Genomic DNA, 22,858 nt, shown 5'->3' with positions numbered 1-22,858 from the left:
CAATTGTTTTTGTTGCCTGTACAAAAAGCAAAGATTTGGGAAATAGTTTTTTCTTTTTCTGGTTTAAATAACTTGCAAAGATTGGATGTCAAAAAAAAAAAAAATAATAATAATAATAAAAATTAAACTAACATAACATGTGCCCTTCAGTAAATAGTGCCTTGAGTGACTGCTTATATTAGAAGGAATACACACACTTGCAGTTTGATTTAGGAGTGTTATAGGAGTCACTGTTAGGACTTTCTAAACTCTGAGTGAATTTGCTGTTAAAAGAAACTTAATGCCAAAACAAGTAACAACAACTGAAAATCCCCAGCTTTAGTTATTTAAGAGCATCAAACAACTTGAGGTTCTAAAACAGATGAGGGCTCTCCATGCATTTAAAGGCAAGAAATGCACTTTGCAAATCAGTGTGTGAGTAACAAAAGGAGGCTGTTCACTCTAAGACGTAACATTAATACTGTTAATGCTGGAGAACTTGCAGCCGTCCCTCTATACTCTGTTCTCTAGACCATGAGTGTAAAGACTTGGGCTGCTGTGACTGTATATCCACCCAAGGGCATGCCTGGTTCTTCCCTGGTGGTGAACTCCACGTTGTCAAGCAGAAATGCTCGAGCTGCTTCTAAACTAGCTGATTGGTAGCTAGATAGTTAGCTAACTGGAAGCAAGCAGAGTTCTGTGCAGGCTTGTTGCCCTTCTGAGAAGCACTATCTTTTGGTTGGCCCTCCTACACAGTCAGAACCCATCTGTGGAGCAACTGTTGAGGGTTACCAAGAGAACTATGCACACCACACTCTGTGCATGGAATAAAGAAGACAGTTGGTAAAATCTCCATAAAACAAACGTCAAACCAGATCAAGCTGGTATTAACCTGATGTTCACTACTGAAAATGAAGTTTTGTCAGTGAACAATAACCTAGAACGGGAGCCCAAGGGCACTGCTCATTTCCTTGGGATTTTGGGATGGTCTGTTTGGTTCTGTGTGTGTATGGGGGGGAGGGGAGGGGGAGAGGTTCTTTGTTTTGCTTTGTGTTTTGTTGCTTTTATTGGAACTGTGCCTTCATATGGGTTACTCTTAACTGCATGTATATATTCAGCAGGCTGCCAAGAACTGACAACAGCTTTCTGTCTGCACCCTGCCAGCCATTCTGCACTTCCTCCTCTCCTGTGATTTAATGAGTAAGTAGCACTTTCTCACACTAAATAAAGGGCTAAGTGGGGTAGGATGGAAAGAAAAAGCAGTTCATTGGTTGTACAAGTCCCAGTATCCCTTGAATGTCTTCAAAGTTGCAGGAGTTCATAGCACTGATAGACAGATGGGAAAGTTGAGCAAAAAGACTTTGAAAAAAGGAGAAGATTCAAAAAAATAAGTGGGAGAAGAAAGGATAAAATCCAAGAACCAGGTAAACAGAAAAGGAAATATGTGGTGGGGAAGAGGAAAACAGATTTGCATGAGTAGCAGATATTTTCTTAAAATGGAGGTAATTGATTGAAAGAACTGAAGGAAAACAAAGATCTGAGAAGAATACATTTAATAGCACATTAGGTAAATAATGCAAGGAAAAAACACGTAGCTTAATAAAAGCAATACTGAGTATTGCCTGACCCAGTTTGACCTGAGTTTAAGAATATATTGTTTAATTTACATGGACTGTCTTTTCAGCTAGTAAAGATTCATCCAGGCTAAAGTAATTCGTATTTTCCTACAGCGTGAACAGTGTCTGAGAACATTATTGACTTAGTTATATCTCACTTTGCATTCAGACCACCATGATGATACCAAACCTGTTTTTCATTCATGTTTTTAAAAATAGTGAATACAGACAAGCTATTTCATGCTTTCTATTTATGATTTTATGCTCTTGTAATTCTCTTCCAATCTGTAAGGACCTACAGAGTCTTCTCATAAATCCATTGGAACTTCAATGTCCTGTGACATGTTAGATACTGTTTGTGTCTCCCTGTTGAATTTCTCCCTGCTAAATAACATGATAGAGATTTTAAATAATTTAGATCTTTGAAAAGTCTGAATGGGGAGAAGAGGCAGGTTGGATAAATGAACTTTGCCTGTGGGAAAAATATGCTAGTGGTCAGTTTTCTCAGCCTTAAGCTGTACTTCTTTGTTACTAGAAGGCTATTTTGGGTAAATTTTCTATTTCACTCAAAAAGGGATCTCTGTACTGTCATAGACGATATATGAGTCTTTTCTGGGAGTGAAAGTAAGGGATATTGTTTTTGGAGTTTATCAGTGATTACTACATAGGTTAGACAGACAGCTGCCTGTCACAAGTCAACGTCAATGTGAGGATCCACCCACATAAATAAATATGTATAAAGCTGTTGGTATATGAGTCATAGTTTTACTTACCATAGTACTGAACTGAGGAAAACAGGCAGCAAGGCTTTGATGAATGCTCACCTTTGTGTCCTACAGAAATTCTCCTACATAAATATTTTATTTAGTTGAAATAAATAATAAAAAAAACCTTATAATATTTTTTCTACTGTTCTGTTCAAATGGTAAAATACTGACTGCAAATTCACATCTGGCTAAGCTCAACATTTGTCTTTGTATGCTTCATTTTATTTTTTCTCTAAAGGATTTTGGGTTTGAGGGTAAGAATGATGAAGTGCTGACATTTATAGGAATGTTTCATTATTATCGTTTGTATTTGATAAAAATATATGATTGAACTTTACAAATAAAATCCTCTCTTGCTTGAGCAACTCTGGTTTATAATGGGAAGACTGACATACCATTTTCTGTAGTGTTCTTATTATTTTGAGGAAAAAAAATCAGATAAAACTCTAACTCAAGAGATTTTTTGTTTCAGTAACGAGAAGAGAAAAAAGATCAACTACAGGTAAGCTACAATACTGGTATAAGAATCCAGAAATGAATTCTTTTAAAATACATATTGACACCATGCTAACAATTGCTCATCTGCTGGCAGTGATTGATACATGCCAGCATTGGCTAAATGAAAGACACCTATGCATCAACTTTTTCTACTTACAGTAAGTATCATAAGCATCAAGAGTACAGAATGTGTATCTTTGAATCTGGAGATGTCCCTTTTTTGAGAACAGTGCAAGAAGAGTCATTCCCAGTATTAAAGTTGTAGAAGCATCTCCGTGAGAACAGAAGAGACAGACAGTGAGCCTTGGTGGCAACATGTAAAATGCATGACTTCAACTCAACTTTACCAAAAAATCAGATAAGATAAAAAATAGGATGTGAAAAAAAACTAACAAGAATCCATGAAGATTCCACTAATGTAAATCTCAGTAACAGAATTATATTCTTACAGATATATTTGTGTGGATAACACAAAAGATGGATGTGGTTACGCAAAAGATGCACTGGAATATCTTCCCAGATGAATACAGACAACATGCTGGCACTACCTTTTTGGAGTGTTGCCACTCACCCCATCACTTGTGTCAGGTCTTCCTTCCAGATTGAGAAGTTTCCGTAGCATATCCTGATCCGTGGTGTGGAATAAGCTTATTAGACCGATGTGGTTGCAACTGGCAAAGAGCAGCCTTCTTCAGAGTTTTAGATATCAAAAGTCATATAAATCTGTTTTCCAGAGGATGGTATGCAGCAGGGATTGCTCTATCTGAGCTGCTAAGGTTTTTCATTAGTCCAGAAGAGAGAAAGCAGCCCAAAGGACTTGCGCCCAGCTTACAACTGAGTAACTTATGTTGACATGAATACAATTGCAAATCACAATTTGGCCTAAAATCTCATAAAAAATACGAGCCATGAGACTTCCATTAAAGTGCCTGCTTTAAAGGTAAGGTATTTTGCATGTTAGATTTGAAGGATTGTATTCTACTATTTACATTTTACAACTGCTCAAGAAATTAAAGAAGCAATAGTCTTAGGTTATGATTCTCTTTGCTGAATTTTAAGTAAATTGGATAGCCTTCTTATACCCCCCAAAATATTATTGCATGTAAATTACATGAAGTGTAAATATAAAAGACATTGTGTTAATCAACTTTTTAAGAAAATTATGCTCTGCCGAAAGAGAACTTTCTCCAGTGATCTCTTTTATGCTATAAATAGACTTCCATAGCTTAATCATTAATTTGAATATTGAATTTGCATTGGTATGGAATTCAGTATGTTTCAAGGCTGATTCAATCACAGAGTCCCAGTGGAATAAAAATATTATTTAAAAATCTTTTGAAATCAGGGGAAGCTCTTTGCCATTTACATCAAATGATGGCAATTGAATGGTTAGATAAAAACAAAAAGATAAAATAAGAAAGAGGTGAATAACTCATTTGAACATGTATATCCAATTGTCATCATTATTATAACTTTTGAAAATTTTGTGTGATTCATTAATATTTAACCGAAGAATGAAAAAAGAGAGGGTGTGTCACGGTACTGTTTACACACAGAATTGAAGTAGCTCCAAAGTAAAAAGGGATTAAATACCAATGAGCCAGAAATGTGCCCTCGTGGCCAAGAAGGCCAATGGCATCCTGGCTTGTATCAGGAATGGTGTGGTGAGAAGGAATAGGGAAGTCATCCTGCCCCTGTACTTGGCACTGGTGAGGCCTCACCTCGAGTACTGTGTTCAGTTTTGGGCATCTCAGTACAGGAAGGACATCGAGGTGCTGGAGCAGGTCCAAAGAAGGGCAACAAGGCTTTTGAAGGGCCTTGAGGAGCGACTAAAGGAGCTGGAGCTGTTTAGTCTGGTGAAGAGGAGGCTTAGGGGAAACCTTATTGTTCTCTTCAAACAATTGAAAGGTGGCTACAGCAAGAGTAGGGCTCGTCTCTTCTCACTGGTGACAGGTGATAGGATGAGGGGAAATGGCCTCAAGTTGTGCCAGGGGAGGTTTAAGTTGGATATCAGGAAAAACGTCTTTACAGAAAAGGTTGTTAAGCACTGGAATAGGCTCCCCAGGGAGGTCGTTGAGTTGCCATCCCTCAGTGTGTTTAAAATGCATCTGAATGTGATGCTCAGGGACACGATTTAGTGGTTGTTAGGGTAGTATGGTCTGATTGCAGTTGGATTTGATGATCTTGAAGGTCTTTTCCAACCTGAGCGATTCTATAATTCTGTGATTCTATGCTCTGGAATCTAAGTTGACTTTTGGATATTCTAGAGTGAGGAGAATAATCACAAAGGGACAGTATCAAGATGTTTGAGAAGACAGCTTTGATATCTGAGTAGCCTATGCTCTTAGGCTCCATAGATCTCCCAAGAAATCTTTTTTTCATGTAATTGACTTTTTGGTCAAAAATTGTGGTTTGCACTTAACCAATAAATGCACGTATACGTATACAAAAATGTATGTGTGAGTATATGTATGTACATATATGTAAGTATACACGTGCATATAAATATGCTTTTGTCTATTATTCTTGTGCGTCCTACCATGGTTAAAAGGTAAGATGTAAGGAAGCTACAAGGAAGAAGTAATTGGTTTTTTTGTTGGCTAAAGTAAAAATTTATTAAACAAATTTTACTGATCTTTGGAATTACTCTTCCTCTCTTGTATGTCATACATTCACAACATGCTCAACATCTGCAGTATAACTGGTCCTACGGGGACAAGTCCTGTATCTTCCCTTAAATTATTACAGCTTCAAGCACTTGGTAAGTTACAAAAACTTGTCTCCAGTTTGTTTTTACAACTTGTTTTATGTGTCATGGAGACCTTATTTCTTTACTGTAGTGGAAAAAATAGCAGAGAAAAAAGAATTACAGTTACAGTCAGATTAATCAAATTACGCTATGTAACACTATGTAGGAGTGAAGGTAGGTCAGATTTACTCTGCTTATTTAGCTGGTTTGTTTCATGGCTCAGGTCATAGTAAAATGATATCAGAATCTTTACATGGCTACCCATCCACTACCCAGCAGCAGGATGGCCGTCTGGTCAGTCTTTCATCAAAACAGACCTACAGCACTTTGTTTACGCTACCAACCACAGGGACTGTAACAACAACCTGTGACAAAGACAAAGATCTAGCACCATCATATTATGCAGCTCCAATCCATTCATTTCAAGTACCTTTCCTTTATCAAAAAGAACTCTTTTTATAGATGCAATAACTTTATGCGCAGATTTAAAAGATTCTGTGCTGTGGAATGGCTTGGCCCAGGTTTCAACTTTCCTTAAATCTCTTCTGATCTGGTGGGAACTTCCTCTGACTTGTAAATAGCTTTTGAAAATAGTTAGCATTCTTTGGCAAAGATACAAAAACAAAATAGCTTGGGCCAAGCTTTCAAAGCATGTGTACACTTTTGCATGGCCTCACTGAGGACCTCATATACGTGATTCTGACAGCTCATCTCAAAGTCATGAAGAGGAATAGATGTCTGCTTCCATTGTTAAAGTAAAGAAGGAGGAGAAATACAGATCCTACTACCTTTTTTAAGGACAAAAATGGAGAAATATGACACAACATCTGAGATTTTTACTTGCTGTTTGCAGGAATATAACAGTGCAATGCAACGCCTCCACTGACAACTGTCTAAGATATATTACATAAACACATCCAAGACACAAAATTCCCTACTTTCCACTATAATTTTACCTGCTTCATCCCACATACTCAGTACATTGCACACATGATTGTGCAAACTATGTAGACAGCGATGCTGTTAAGTACTTTCAGGACCTGTAGGTCTAATGCATGAGGAACGTGCTTTGTTTCTTAAGCTTAATTCAGCAAATAAAGGACTCAGTAATTCATTCAAGACAATAAACATCTAATTTTACTTAATGTAAACCACAAATAAAATTTAAAAAATAAGCTTAATGGAGTAAAATGTATATGTTTATGCTAAAAGTCTTGCATAACAGTGGAAATCACTAGAAGTTGCATTATGCACTAGACTGTGTAGGAGACTCCCTTACATCTGAAGAGTTACAGAGCCCTGGGAAAAATATACATTCAGAGTCCTGCTTTGATATTAGATTCCTCGCTAATCTGGCTGAAATGACAAGAAATTTTTCTACAACTTGTGAATTAATTTCTGCTAATGATTCTCACAGGTTTGCATTGAAGTGTAAAGCATAAAATAAATGTGATGTCTTTCCTTTCTCAATGAATGATATTAATGATTTTTCATTATCTAAGAAGTAAATTTGGTACCTAGATAAAGGGGGGAATACTGTAGGCCAGGCATGGTGCACCTCTATAAAATATAATGTATATAATTCTGTGATTCTGTAAGTAATAGTTAGGGATGGGATTCCATCTTTTTACCCAATCACACTGGTATTTTTGTGAATTTCATCAGTAACCAAAGAATGAAGCACTATGAGTCAACTGTCCATCTACTTACAACAAAATTCCTGAAGGGCATGAAATGCACTTGCAAAATATCTAAACTCTTTTTAGCATTTGAAGGTGACTGGGAGTAAGCCAGTGTAGCTCTGCAGAAACCAATGGAGCAGTGCTGATTTATACTAGTGGAACTTAAGCTCCACTGGAGGGGTTTTGAGCACTGAGAAAATGAATTTTGTATTACATAGTCAAATTAGTCTTGCAAATTCTACTGTTTTTGTAGGAGTGTTTCCATCACTTCCAATTTCTTTTGAGATGTGTGATTCAACTATGAAAATTAATTTTAGAGTCAATGTTGGCATAAACAGCTGACAAACCTATTTTAAAAGTTTCATTAGATAAAATGGCTATAGTTGACTTTACATTAAAGGAGAACAGAAAAAGTTGTGGTTTGAGAGACTTTACCTTCCTGTCCATGATAAAATCAGCTTCATTTGATTTAAAAATATAAGAGTTTACAGAGCGCAAATGGGAGCTAAGTATATCTGGGAAATAACTGAGCAGTTATTCAAAAGACATTTAATCCCTGTGTGCAATTTCAAAGGAGTACCAACTGACACTGAGAACTATGGAATTAGAGCCATTCTGTGAACTCTTTATCTACAGTATGTGATTTGCTTTGGGCAGTGGCCAATGGATGGAAGAAGATTCAGGTAAATGCTGTGCATCTTGCTGATTGTCAATGAACTGAATTGAAATAAACTGATACCACAAGGTAGAAGTATGTGAGCTGATATACACAATTACCAAAGGGGAAAAAATGGCAGATATCAGTGGAAAAATAACATACAACAGAAATATGTAAAAGAAATCCATATGCTCTTCGATTTGTGGGTAATAGTTTGAGAAGGAGACATTTCTGTTCTGATAGAAGGAGACAGTGTTTGATAAAATTATAAGAGAGTAAGGAATAATTTTCCTAATCTCCTACTCACTAAAGGTCCAAATCCACAGAAATCCAGGCTTGGTATCCCAACAGAATATTGCACAAAGGTCTGTACGGTACAAACAATCCTCCTTCTGGAGGGAGGAAAACATTGTGTACAGCCTACCTGTAACATTTGATTAACGTTCCTCACTGGATGGCTAAAAGGAGCAACTTGATATCCTGAATTTCTAAAAGCATTTTGAAAGATTTCTTTAGAGAGAAATTAGATTTCATTTCTAGTTTAATCTATTCAGAGTTCCATTTTTAAAATCCTTTGGTTATTGCTGAAGAAAATTCAGTTAATAAATAAGAAATGTAGTAAAAATAGCAAAGAATTTAGTTTATGAGTTACAAATCATAGTACTTTTGGCTTTAACCAAGAAAATTGATATCAGCCACAAGAAGACATTTGCTTAGTTATGGACTCTTCAGTGTTTTCAATTCATGGTTCAAAACTTCTGTAAGTTCTTGGAAAGTTAAACCCAGGAATAAATCACATTTAAAGAGAAAAAAAAAAGAAAAAAGGAGAGGGGGATTATGAATGTGACTGAAGTCACATCATTTGCTTTGAGATTGTTATTCTGTGTTTATATTCTGCCTGATAACTGTGGAGGAATGGTCGTGGCTTTGACAAGTTCTTTCTTTATTCTTGTTTTTTGTCTGTTTGTTTCTTTTTCATTCTTAGATAATATATGTTCCAAAATAGTGAGAAATTTCTATCTTAATTTTTATACTAATTTCTACTGAAAAACATTTCACAGAATCACAGAACTGCAGGGATTGGATGGGACTCAAGAGACCATCAGGTCCAAGCCCCCTGCTAAGGCATGTACTCTACAATAGGTCACACGGATAGGCATCTGGGCAGGTCTTGAGTATTTGTATGGCTTGTTTCACTTTCCCTAAACCAGTGGGTTTAAACATTAGGCTGTGTTGTTTTATTCCTTTCACTCTCTTCAGACAAAAGAATTTTAGGATTTGTTGTAATATTCTGCCCCCAGGTTTGTACAATAAACACTACACTATGTTGATTCTAGTTTATATACAACAGACAACTACATGCTGGTGTTACCACATACCTGTGTATTTCTGTTGTTTTCATAATATATCTGAAGTATGGTTAAATACAATTGAAGATATATGAAAAATGCATGTAAGTACTTGATTTTATTCAGTTAGTGATTTATTTTGGTAAATAGAGACACTGATGTGCAATGAGGATGAGAATTTTAGATGTGATATTCCTCGATTTCAGACTTCAGGCTGAGGCCTTGCTGTTTATCAGTTCACAAGATGAAAGGTTTCATTAATTTACAGAGTCATTGTACTCAGCACATTTAAACATCTGTCCTCTTAGATGCTCTTAGGAACTGAGGCATTCCAAATGAAGTACATTATAGTCAGCACTCATTTGTCAAACACGAGCCGTAGCTCTCTGCACATTAAGTTGTAAGCAACATAAGTTATTGTTAACTACATGACCTTCTTGTACCAATAACATCAGTCTCCATCAGTGTCCAATGTTCTCTCCCACTGTCTTTCACATCTGACCCGCTCCTTCCCAAATCCTCCTGTTGACCTTCTGTCCCTCCAAATTTCTTCATAAGCGTGATGTTAAAACTGTGTCCAGTTTGCACTAAGATTGTTTTCTCAGCGGTAGTATGAATCCATTCTGCACACAAAAAGATTCTTAATGTCCCCTTCCCTTGCAGAAGCACACCTCAGCCTAGGGCTGCCTCTCCTTCCTCAGGCCCATGCCATGTAGCAATCTGCTCTTGCCTTCTTGCCTGCACCATCTGCTGGCTGCCAGATCAGCTTCTGGGGGCCAGGGGCATCTGAGCACACCGAGCTGCAATCGGATTGACTCTCAGCCAGTCGGGAGAGGGGGAACCACAAATGCTTTAAAGCCTTCACTTCCTCTTCCATTTTGCACTCTTTTGCCAAGGGCAGCTCATTTAGTCTGGGGAATCTAGCCACAGGAATCTGAATCTATTTAAAGACGAGCATTTGTGAAAGGATAGTGATCCCAATTTGATCTTAACTCAAGCACATTTTTAAGTTTGACTTCACCAGAGTCCAAACCCACAGAGTTTTAGACTCCACAAACAAACCGAGGATTACTACGTGCTATGGTAGAGTAAATAAAATACTTTCTTTGAGAGTGTAACTGAACTAATCCTGCAGTTTGGATTCATAAGCAGTTTGCAGTAGTTTGCTGTTACTCTGGAGCTAGAGTGGCTTTAGGTTTGTTTAGAGGCCACAATGGGAACTTCAAGAAGAAATCCCCATAGCTATTGCCCTCTACTCCAACCTCTGGAGTATTTCCTTTTCACCTTTTCTGAGGTGGGAAAAGGTCACGGAAGTTAGCTTTTTATTGGTGATACAACTGCACTCATAAGCTTGGGCTTATGAATATAAAACATTGAACTTGTCCTTACAGTGCTCAAGAGGCCCTCAGATTTAGTTCTACCAGAAGAGTTGTAAAGAACTGTGGGCCCCCTTGGTAGCTAACTTTCATGACATAACTATATAAAAGAATGTTTTAAAAACACGAAATGGACTTTTAAAACTTTCCTTCAGTTAAATCACTAGAGTGATAATATAGGCAAAATCTCTTAGTAGAATTCAAGTTGCAGAACTAAAATTGTAAGGAGTCTTCATCTGATTCATCTTCAATAAACTGGTCTGCGTTTGAATAGTTAGTTTTCACTATGTTTATTAACCCTGTTTTATAACGCCAATTTGACGCAGTAAAAAGCCTACTGTACTTCATGTATATTTTCTAAAATTTAAAGTTGTTTGCAGTTTAGTGTTCTGAAATATCTTGATTTTCCTCCAATTGTGTTCATTTTTGTGAAATAAAATACTAAGCCAGAAAATTTACTTAATTTATAAATAAATGTAATTTCAGAACTGTGTCAGAACTGATACCACACTAACAGTATTAGTATTAATATTACATATTATACTAGTATTACATATTAGTGCTTTATTTAAAAAAAATAAAATAAAATCTGAACTCTATTCTCAGAAGATGAAGTAACACGGTCTTCAGACAGTATTTCATCAGTTCTTGGATCATTACAGAGACAGGCTGTTTGATTAAATGCCTAGTCTGGTGGTGTTCAAACACCAGATAATGTAACAAAAAAAATAGCAGTAAAACCATCACGACAGGCATTAGCATTAGCACAGATTTTTAAATACAGAAGGAAAGCAAGGTTGATACTTTACAATTGACAAATAAACACCAGTTGTTTGTGAAGTGTGAGATGATTACAGAGAGCTGAAAAAATATATATGTATATTTCCATTGAGGGATATCTGGAAAAAGCTTGAACTTTATCACTAGGGTTTTTTGATGAGCCAGCTGGCTACTGATTTCTTTCTGTTATAAGGGCAATCTCATGAAGCAACCATACTTAGATGAAAATGTTCCTATAAGGATATTTAAGATAAAGGCTCCAAAAGTGTAAATGGCTATGGCTTACTTCTCTTTTATTTCCATCTTCTTTATTTCTCTAACCAGTCTTTCCTTTGATGTTTTAAATGACTTCATTAAGTGACTGCATAAATTTGGCTGTATGGGATGAGAAAGACTACAGAGTGCTTGCCTCCACTGACCACTGTCTCCATAGTTGCAACTCTTGACTGCCTCAGGGCATAATACAAACAACGATAAAAGGAGAAGAGTGCTGCAGAGCCTGAGCCACTCTTACATTGTTCCATACCTTTTTCTTCCTCTGTCTGGAAAGCCTATGCTTCACCCTCAGCCTCAGAGGGAAAAATGAAATTCTGGGGAAAAGAAATTCTGGGCTTTCATGGCCCAAGTAACTTAATAAGAGAAGTTATTTCTTTAATGGTTGCAGTAGATCAAGCAGAAAAGAGATATGGTTTTGACATATAACAATTTTCTAGAACAAAATAAAACACGTGGAGGAAGATTTAAAGATAATTTGAAACTTCTGTATATAAAGGCAAGTTATTTTTATTTTATACAAATTCATAAAAACTGTCTGAATCTCGATGTAAGCAGTGCATTTGCTGTAAAGTGGATTAGGCCATTTCTGGATTTCAGTGATCATTCCAAGTTCATCAACACAGAAATATTGGCTGAGAAGTAGTGCTAATGGAAAATGTAGAATTTCCCTTACGCTTTTCCCAAAGTAACATGAAGAATATAAAATCAAGCAGGATTATCGCCAGTCATTCTCTACCACAAACCATCACTCAAAAGCTAGTACCATTTACAATCAATATTTCACATGAAAAAAAAGTAATTTTAAAAGAGAAACATGGCTTGCAACACTGTAAAATTAATGTGCTCTTCCAGGACACAGCCATGCACTGTGGGGTCTCACGTAAAGCAGGAAATATTTGGCTATGGTTTCAGCTTCCGGCCTTGATCCAGAAATTTAATTCAAGTGTATAGACTGCTCAGCCTGAGACTTCTGCACCAGTTGGGTTCAATAGCATCAGACATTTGCAGCTTTTAAGAGAAGATATGGAAACATGTGGTGGAATCTGAGGTGTGTGTGTCGGGAGGGGATGTGACAAGAGAAGGAAGATACTATGGGGGATAGATAAGATTTGATAACACTGCACAGCAGATAGGTTGAAATGCATTAAATAATCTTAAGGCCCCTGCAAGAGATTCTCACACTTTCCCACCATATCCTGAAGTGGCATCCCCTCTGGTTTCTCCAGTTCATATGCCCTGGAATACGAAATCCCACCTCCACCTCCTTAAGCCCCATAGTCCCTGTTCTCCACCACATAAGCAACTTCTGCTTTCCTTCTTTTTAAAGGAAAAAAATCCTGTGCTGCTGGGAAGTGGCTGTACTAGGGTCTATTGCTATCCTTACTGAAAATAAAAGATCTGTGCAGAGGTGGATTTTCTGGCCCTGCCTTTGCCAGGATGGCAGTAATAACTGCAGGAGGGAGATCTGTCTCCCTTTAAATCTTTGTTACTCTTTCATCAGCAGCAGTAGAAGAATGTAACTGCAAACAGAAAATGGAAACAACTTCTCCAGGTACCAGTAAAGGTTGCAGACTCAGGGGACATTATATAATTACCTCAATGAAAGTATCAGCTATCTTCTAGTTCTATGAGCCTAAGCTCCAGTCCTCACAGTCAAAATAAAATAAAAACAATTGTTATGCACAGTTTCTTATAATAACCACACTAAAATTTCAGTTCTACCCATCATCAAGAGGAGAAACTTCAAAACTATAAATTTCCTCTTAGTGTCTGAGCGATTTTCCAGCTCTCTTACATGATCTGTGGAGCAGTGACTTGGAGTGTGCATTGTTTACAGGGCTAAAACATTCTGACTATCAGCTTGGAGGTACTCTTCAGTACACAACTGTATGAACCTGTACACAACAAGCGACCTACAACTGTAAAGATTATTTACCTTCACCTTATCAATATCTTCAATAGCACTGCGATAGAGCAGTAGGAGTAAATGAGACCAAGAAAGGGCCAATGGTTGTCCCAAATGCTTCTCCCTTCCAATAAATTATAAGTGACCAGCCCATAAAAAATGAAAATACAGCTTAACAATAAGAATATGATAGAGTGCTGTGTTTTCCATCAGTTTTAAAAGTTCTGTTATTACATATTACTAACTCTTGGCTATAATTTGGCTGAAACAGTTGTTTTGATAACTGTCTCATCTGATCTATCTGAGACTCATAAAGCATGCATGTGTCTAAGTTGTCTATCCAAGTTCCCGAATAGCCCAGTCTAACAGTATTTCAGACACATGAAACACAGGATATATTTCACTTTATGCAAAACCACCCACTTATTCAAAAAGCAGAAGAGGAAAGGAGAGGCTTTTTACAGAGTCGCATAGAGAGAAGCTAGGGATTTCCCCAGAAAGTAGAGACCTGAGTGCTTCTTTAGCCTGAAGAAGCTCGAGTTGTAGATTCAATCTTCTAGGAGAGTAATTAGATTCTTAGGCTACACTTGTTAAGATGAAACAAATTAACATGTCCTCTCCTTTTTGAATCTAAAACACTGTGTAAAAAGTAACATGGCATTTTGGTCAAAGACAGCAAAATAAAGGGAGCCAAACTATCCAAGAGATGTGATTATTTCTGCAAGATGAAAGCAAGTTCAGCTACCCCAAGTTGGGCTGGGAAGTACAGATAGATAAGGTCTTGAGTAAGGGGTTATCTCAGATGAAAATGTCTGTAGTCATTTGTTTTAGCACAGTCTAAGAAATTTAACTGACCTACAGAAGTTCATTTCTTCTAATATTTTGGAAGTGAAAGGAAATCAAATCAAGTTAACCCTCTGTTTGCTACTTCATAGATGATATTGCCTCAGAACTTTGTCCCAAATAATGTTTTGAAAATGTACCTATACTCGTGATTTGTTTGGTTGATGCACTTTCAGTGCTCTGGATATTTACTTTCTCATGGTGCCATACAAGTGTCATTGTGAGGAACTGGCAAGAAAACAGTAATAGGATAATCTGTCTAAGAAAGCCAGACATTTCTTAGTTCAGCTTCTGTGAAGAAATAACTTGCCACACCAGCAGCTGAAGCACGCTATGTCAACAAGATGGAATGCAACTTATTTCATGCTGCAATGTGCATTAGAACAGAAATCAGGGCACAATTACTGCTTGATGTGTGGGGTTCTTTCAGGCATAATAGCAGCACTTTGAGAGTGTGCAGTGATGGAAAACATCTGGTGCATTTGGGCCTTCACTTACATAGAAAACCTGCATATGTCCACTGACAATAAAGCAGCTGGTCACTACTTTCATAAACCCCAGCTAAATGTCTGCTGATATTCATTTAGGAAATGTGTTAAATATGAAAGATCCAAGCTCTGTGTAAAGAGGATGTATTGCAAGAAATTTCACTGACCTCTTCTGAATCTAGCAGATCACAAAATTGGCACTTTTTGCCAGTAAGATAAGATGTGGTGTGGTGGTGCCTTGGGCCACCAAGCCAGAGGGATCAGAATATACTGCAACAAACAAAAAAGCTTTCTTTGAGCAGGTTTTGAATTATTTGTAAGATATAACCAGCACAAAATTTGGGTTTTGGTTTGCTTTTTTTTTTTTTTTTTTTTTTTAACTGATGCAAGATGTAATAGCACCATGACAAGGAGAGCAAAAAAGAGAAGAAGAAAAAATAATATAGACTGTAGAAAAGAAACAATTTTGAAACAAAGAAAGTCTCCAAATCCTAGGCCTAGACAGAGCAGAGAAAGAAGATCTAGTAGCCAGGCCACTATTCTCATTTTCTTTTATTTTAAATTATACTTTATCTTCCTTTTCATAGGGTCCCTTTCTCTTCTTAAATGCTACAACAAAATATTTTGCAAAACAGTGTGTACAACATGACAGACACTCTGCTACAATGTTCAGTAACTTTACGAGAATGAGACAAGATCACTGCCACGGTATAGCTGTGGGTTTGGGGTTTTTTTTGTTTTTGTTTTGTTTTGTTTTGTTTTGTTTTTTTGTTTTTGTTTTTTTTACAGTGCAGGTTTCAACATTTACTATTTATAATTTTAAATTATTGCTTGAAAAGGAGAACTAATGAACCTTTGGTTATTTGCCTGTGATGGCAATTACTCTGTTACAGCATTTACCTATTATTTACACTTTAGCACATGAGGGTATACATATTTTGAATACTACATGTGATCTGGCTTATGATTTTTAGAAAACAAAAAAGGGATAAACATAAATCGTAGTTCTGCCGCAGCTGGGGATTCTTGTACTGAAGTACTTCCATCAGATGGAGCTAGAGAGGAGAAAGGAGTGTTTAGCAAAGTACAGTACAGATTTGAAACAAAGCAGATGTGTTTTCAGTCGGCAATGTTGTAACTCAATGTAATTTTTGGCATGACATCTGAGGTGCCAGCATGCTGTGTTCTGCTTCACAGCCACTCCTGCGCCACTGGAGACACCAAAAGGGATTCTGAGAGAATTTTTATCTTCTATTTTGATATTTTCTTCCCTCCTCTTCACATCATACCTTTCCTCTCTCATTTTCAAAGGAAGGGATCAAACCACAGCTGCAGAAGATAAACAAACTCTCCCTTACACTAACCATCACACTGTAAAAGTGAAGAAGCGCTAAGTAGAATTTTATAGCAAGAAACTGTAAAAATATTAAAAGAAAGCACGATCACTAAACCTCACTTGTTTTGTTTCAAAAGTGGGGACAATAGTAAGAAGGAGACATTTTCAGGGTATTCATCACATAAAAATCCTTTCTAGAATTCCTACTGGCCTCTAATGGCAAAATTTGCCTTACAAATGACATCAGCAATAACATACAGTAAAAAAAGAAAAAGGTCCATAAAATAGATATATCTAATAGTGCTGCTAAATAAACACAATAGTTCTGAAATAGATGTCAAAATCCTCTGATAAAGCTGCAGTTATGGTTAAAAAGCACATGTTCTCAAGCTGAGGGGAGATACTAATTAAAGGTCAAGGTAGAAAGCAGTTTAGGCAGATGTTTTTTACAAGTAGATTATGACAGATGATTTTTCCTCAAAAAATTTGCTTGAGGGAGATGAAAAACAAGATGTGTTGGGTAAAAATGGGTTAAAAGGAAGCAAAAGAACGTGTTGATTTGGAAGCTGTAACAGCTGCATCACTTCCTTGTACATCACTTCGATGCTGAAGTGAAAATCATAATGATTACATTTCTTCAAGGAATTTGTACTTCTGTATCTGAACTCAGAAATATGCACTCAGTCACCAGAATGTGATTTGGGCTGCTACATGAGCAGAATCTCACACTGTGCATTATCTCACTGGTGCTGCCAGACTCAAAACATGCATTTACAGGAAAATGAATGTGTAATGAACAGACAAATCAGTAAGAATCGCTATTTCTTACACAAGGGAGAAAATGAGGGGATTGTTTTTTTCACAAATTACATCAAGAATAATGCTTTATGACTTGTGCTAACCATCTATTCTAGGATTCTATGATTCTTCATGTCGCTGTGTTCATTTCTCATGAGCATTTGAATGAAATCCATTTTCAGAGGATAAATTTTCGGTTATTAACACAGGTTTGTATAATAAAAAACCACCACATTTTTGTCAAGAAAAAAAATTGTTCAGGATCACAGCAAAAATAACTTTTAGATACTACCCAATTCATCAGGGAACAGGAACATTCATTCAGCTTAAGTTTTAACTGTAACACTGCTTGCTAAAGAAAACTTGGTGAATTTCAGAAAGCAGTGGTTGATTAACAGAATAACATTTGTTATGGTCAACATGCAAATAATTCTACAGATTTTTAAGCAGTTATTTGTTTGCAGGTAATTTGAGAATAATTAAAAATTCCAGCATAGAGGGTTTCTATTTAAATTGCTTAACCAACCTAAGGAAAAGCTTACAAAAGCACTTTAGGTGGTTATACAACTGCAGCTCCATCCCCAGAAAGCTGAGCTCTTAGGAAGCAGAAGATTGTTTTGAACCAAACCCAATGCACTTAGCTTAGCCAGTTTGGCCTCTTCGTAGTCAGTGAAGAGAAACAGGTTCTTCCTCTGGGCAATTCAAGCCATTAAATTGGACTTTTGCCATGGATCAGCACTGGAAGAAAGATTTTTCTCACCCTTAATTAAGAAGGAAGCTTGAGGAAATTGGCCCGCTAAGAAAGCTGGGTGAAGTTAGGAGCCTTACTTCAGTAGGCTGAATGTTCAGCCATGTTTTTTTGCAAGATGCTGGTACTTGAGCAGCAAGTACCAGCATCTTGCAGCTGGCCTGCATTAGAAATAGTGTGGCCAGCAGGAGCAGGGAGGTGATCATCCCCCTATACCCAGCACTGATGAGGCCGCATCTCAAGTACTGTGTTCAGTTTTGGGCCCCTCACTACAAGAAAGACATTGAGGCCCTGGAGCATGTCCAGAGAAGGACAACAAAACTGGTGAGGGGTCTGGAGCACAAGTCTTATGAGGAGCGGCTGAGGGAGCTGGGATTGTTTAGTCTGGAAAAGAGGCAGATCAGAGGCGACCTCATTGCACTCTACAACTTCCTGAAGGGAAGTTGTGGTGAGGAGGGGTTTGGCCTCTTCTCCCAGGCAACAAACAGGACTCGAGGAAATGGCCGCAAGTTGTACCAGAGGAGGTTTAGGTTAGACACGAGGAGAAACTTTTTCTCTCAGAGAGTGGTCAGGCACAAGAATGGCTGCCCAGGGAGGTGGTGGAGTCGCTGTCCCTGGCAGTCTTCAAGAGGTGCCTGGATGAGGAGCTACAAGATATGGTTTAGTTTGTGGTAGCAGTGGTAATTAGAAGACAGTTGGACTTGATGATCTCGCAGGTCGTTTCCGACCTTGTGATTCTATGATTCTATGATTGAGCTTTTGCTGTATGCTTTAACCCCATTTTCTGAAAGGAATTTAAATGCTTATGTCGTTCAAACATTACTGAAATCTTATCATTAAGATATACATGAAATATGTTTGTATGGTAAAGTTTTCAATGGAAATATTTTAGAAACAATTAACTCGTTATGAATTTTGTACGTGAAGAGCAAGAGCTTTAGCTATAGCTATTTAAATTTAATTTGTATCAATCAATGAGACATTGGAATACATTACAACTCCTCCAAAGCAAAATATTTTCCACCATATCCTCACATTCTGCTGCATTCTTTAGCATTTTGTTAATATTTTCTTAGATATAAGAAAAGAATCTTGCTAAGGAGGTGTAACGGATTATTTGGATGAAAATAAGTTATTGGCTCCTACTTTCTTACTTCCAAGATGTGCCAACAGCAACAGAGGAAAGAGCAATATATTGCCCTACTGGAAAGAATAGGAACACACACCAAATTCAGAAGAAACCACAATTTCAAGCCCTTATGCCATTTAAGTCTTGAACCTTATCTTACTAAAAACAGTTAAAATTCCACCATTTTAAATGAAAACGGATTTTTGGCCTAAATGATACAGCATATTCAACTGAATTACTTCCTACTTCATGATAATATGAATAACTATGAAATACACTGGAAATTTGAGGCAAAATGTTCAAGTCCTGATATTTGTTACTTCCTGAATATTATATTGTAGCAGAAGTACAATTGGTGGGATTGGGAATTCTGGAATCCAGGAAAGTATGGAAAAAAGGAAAAGAAGAAGCATTGTAAACAATACTTTGCTGCACGATGCTGCCACCAGTTATTGGAGAGAGAAAGAAATCTGGTAAAAAGCTTGAGGTTGGGTAATTTGAAAACATAGAAAAAAACACTATGGAAATAAAGGGATGCTTCAGGGCTTAGTACTGGACCGGAACAGCTATTCTTATTCTGAAAAACCAACTAAACATGACCTCATTATCATTGAGCTCTATCCTGTCCACAGACAGTTTATATCTGAACTTCAGGAGCAGCCTCTGCCCCCACACTCCCAGTGCTGTCACAGAAGCTGGCGTTTACCTGTTCGCTCTTAGCATTTAAACAAATAGAAATGATTAACACTTCCACCTCGATCAAATCAGGGTGAACTAGAGAGTTCAGAAAGAATCTTTTCAAGAATTTGAATAAAATGAAGAGCAATTCTTCAGCAAATAAATACTATGTATTTAACTCAGCTTGTTAGACTTTTATGGCGTGCTTATTTTCTGATATTAGCTGGAACTTTCAAAGAAATTCTTGGCACTTCTAGCTTCCAGCACTGCCTAGGAATCTGACCGGGTAAATAGGAATTCTGGGAAAACAGAGACAAAGTTTACGATCAGGTTGTGTCTCTGGGAAGAAAAATTCAGATGGAACTGTTGTTACACTGAGGCACATGAGGTGTTTTTATTACACACCTGCTAAATTAACTAACAATATTCAGGAAGACTTTTGTTAGTTAGTTAATTTGTTTATTGACTTTGAACTCTGTGGCCAAAGTTCCTAGTGAAAATATTTAAAGAGTAAGTTAATGTTAAGCATTCTAGAGTAGCTAATATTGACAAGGAGAGATGTGCTGCCAGACCTTGCTCTTACGACCAAGGAAGGGTTGGTTGGGGACCAGAGGACTGGGGGCAGGATGGGAGGCAGTGCCAAAAGTTAGTGGAATTCAGGATCCTGTGTGGAAAAAAACAAGGCAATAAGTAGGATCGCAGTCCTGGACTGTAGGAGAGCTAACTTTGACCTCTTCAAGGATCTGCTTGGAAAATACCACTTTCCAAAGATAGAGGAGACAGTATTTGGTGAGTTTTTGGCATCAGAACAGAAGTAGAGTTCTTTATTTATGCTTGCCTCTTACTTGTCTTTTTAATTGCTTGGAGACCAAATGGAGAGTTGTATGTAAACCAGAGTAAAACAGAGAATGCAAATTCTGATTTTAACTTAACGTCTATCTTAACTTGGTGAAAATCTAGAACCTTGTTTCATCTTACTTAGTCTCTTCATAAATAAAATGAAACAAGGTACACAGCCATTGATAAAATTTTTACTCTTTTTAAAATCTGCTTTGCAGAAACTGCCCTAAAACATGGCAACAGAAACCTATTGGAAAATGTCTCAAGACACTTCTTAAGTATCAAAGCATCTAGTTCATTTTCAAATAAAATACAATTTAAAACAGTTGATTACTTTGATTGTCTCACAGTTTGAACTGTTGGATATATATAAAGAAAAGTCACTTGAAAACTGTAAATATTTTATTCACAATATCTTACGTTTTGAAAAGGGCATTCCACTTTTCATTTGGTTTTCTTTTCTTTATGACATTATTATAAGAAGCTGATAATTTACATCACTGAGAAATCCCAAGTAAATATTGAGTTTATCAAGTCTACTTATATGCAAAATATTAGAAGTATTTTGTTGAAGTCATTGTCAGTCATGTCTTAATGAGTCTTCTAGGAACTTTCCAGAGTAATCTTACTCTTTCAGATTTTTCTGAGATCTGTGCTCTTCACTCACCTCCTTTTAAATGAAACAATCTGTGTGAGTAAGAGTTATGACAACATTCTCTATTCAAGTGACTTGATTCATACAGAGATTTTGCAATTTGCTGTACAGGTTTTCCACTCTGTTTTTCTAAGGTTATCAAATGCTATCAGAGAGCAGGTGACAGGTACTGAAGCTGTCTGGTGCAAAACCCACTAAAATTGCTTGGAATCACCCAGGCTTTAATGAGCTTAAGGTCAGTCCTTCAAGCCTCTATTTGCCTTCTTCAGTAATTTCCTCCTAGTGGCTGCAGTTTCAAATCTACCTCAAACCTCATCTAAGGTGATCACCACTCACACAGGGAGTTGATTGCCTCTGAATTGACTTAGGTGTGGTCAGACAGTGAAGGTCAAGAAGCTGGTGCTGTGGAGATCTGATGCTTACATTACACATTATATATACATATATACATTATATGTATACATATACACATTATACTCATTTCCCTTTGTTTCAGTTTTTAATCTTTACTTTGGACTAGTGTAGTTTAGACCCACTAACTGAATCTACAACTGCAGTTGAAATGTGGGAGATGTGTTCCTGTTGTGCATCTTCCGGTTCTGTTTCTTTCAGAAGGAATATATTAGCAGTTTAAGGCTGCCCTGCATTGCAATCCAAAGTACAGTAGATAGGGACAATTGAGAGAGTCACTGCACACCTTCTCTTAACTGAAATGTTAAGTGCTGGGAGTGTTAGTGTTAAGGGTTAAGTGTTAATGTCAAGAGTTCAGTGTCCTCTCCGTTCAACTTCAACTCTGCTGCTAAAACAACAAGATCATCATTTATTATATGTGTGCTGAATCTGGAAATTCTTTCATAAACTCTTTCATAAACTCACCTGATGGTAACATACTGTCTCAGTCTAGAGATTAATGTTGTCTTAGGATGAAATGATATCCTGAAACAATTGAATTTCAGATTTGATTTATCTTTACTTTACATTGTCCAGGTTCTTTCCATACAACCGGTTGCACTATCCAGAATGTTATTCTAAGAAGACAAAATTCTTTTATAATGCTAATGCTTTTCAAAACTGAGAACTCTGAACTTTAATGTGAGAACACTAAAAATTGCATTCATTTTAACAAAATGTGACTTGAATCATAATAGCGTACAAAAAAGTATGTATAAGCAGAAACATGATCTTGTTTCTGTATATTTACATAAATAGTGAACTTTTAGAATCTTATTTATTTTCTGCATATTATAAACAAATGTCACTGATAGGAAAATGACCAGAAAACACAGCATTATAAATCTGAGTGATATCTTATATATCTATGGCCTTACTGTGCACTTTGTTTAAAAGCATTCCTATTTCAGGTATGTAAAAATTTCAATTACCATGAAGTACAAGTGGAAATCTCATAGAACCTAGAAATATAAATTATTTTAGACAGTTTGAAGCAATGTTGTTAATAACTTCTCTAAAATTCAATTTAGTGTTATTATATCATTATCCTAAAAATGCCAAGAATAAATTGATTTTTTAAAAAATCACCATTCAGAACATTTTGAGCTGGGGAGAATAATAAACATATAGATATAATGTTGAAAAAAATGTTGATATGACATGTATCTAAAGAACAGGACTACCAGAAAATGCTTTGTGTCTATGAATGCACAGATACAGGAGATTTCAAGATTAATACTCTAAAATTCTGTTGTT

This window comes from Meleagris gallopavo, chromosome 7 (assembly GCF_905368555.1).
Source record: "Meleagris gallopavo chromosome 7, MGAL_WU_HG_1.1, whole genome shotgun sequence".
Lineage (NCBI taxonomy): Eukaryota > Metazoa > Chordata > Aves > Galliformes > Phasianidae > Meleagris > Meleagris gallopavo.
The sequence above is the reverse complement of the archived record's forward strand: the minus strand, read 5'-3'. Positions refer to the sequence as shown.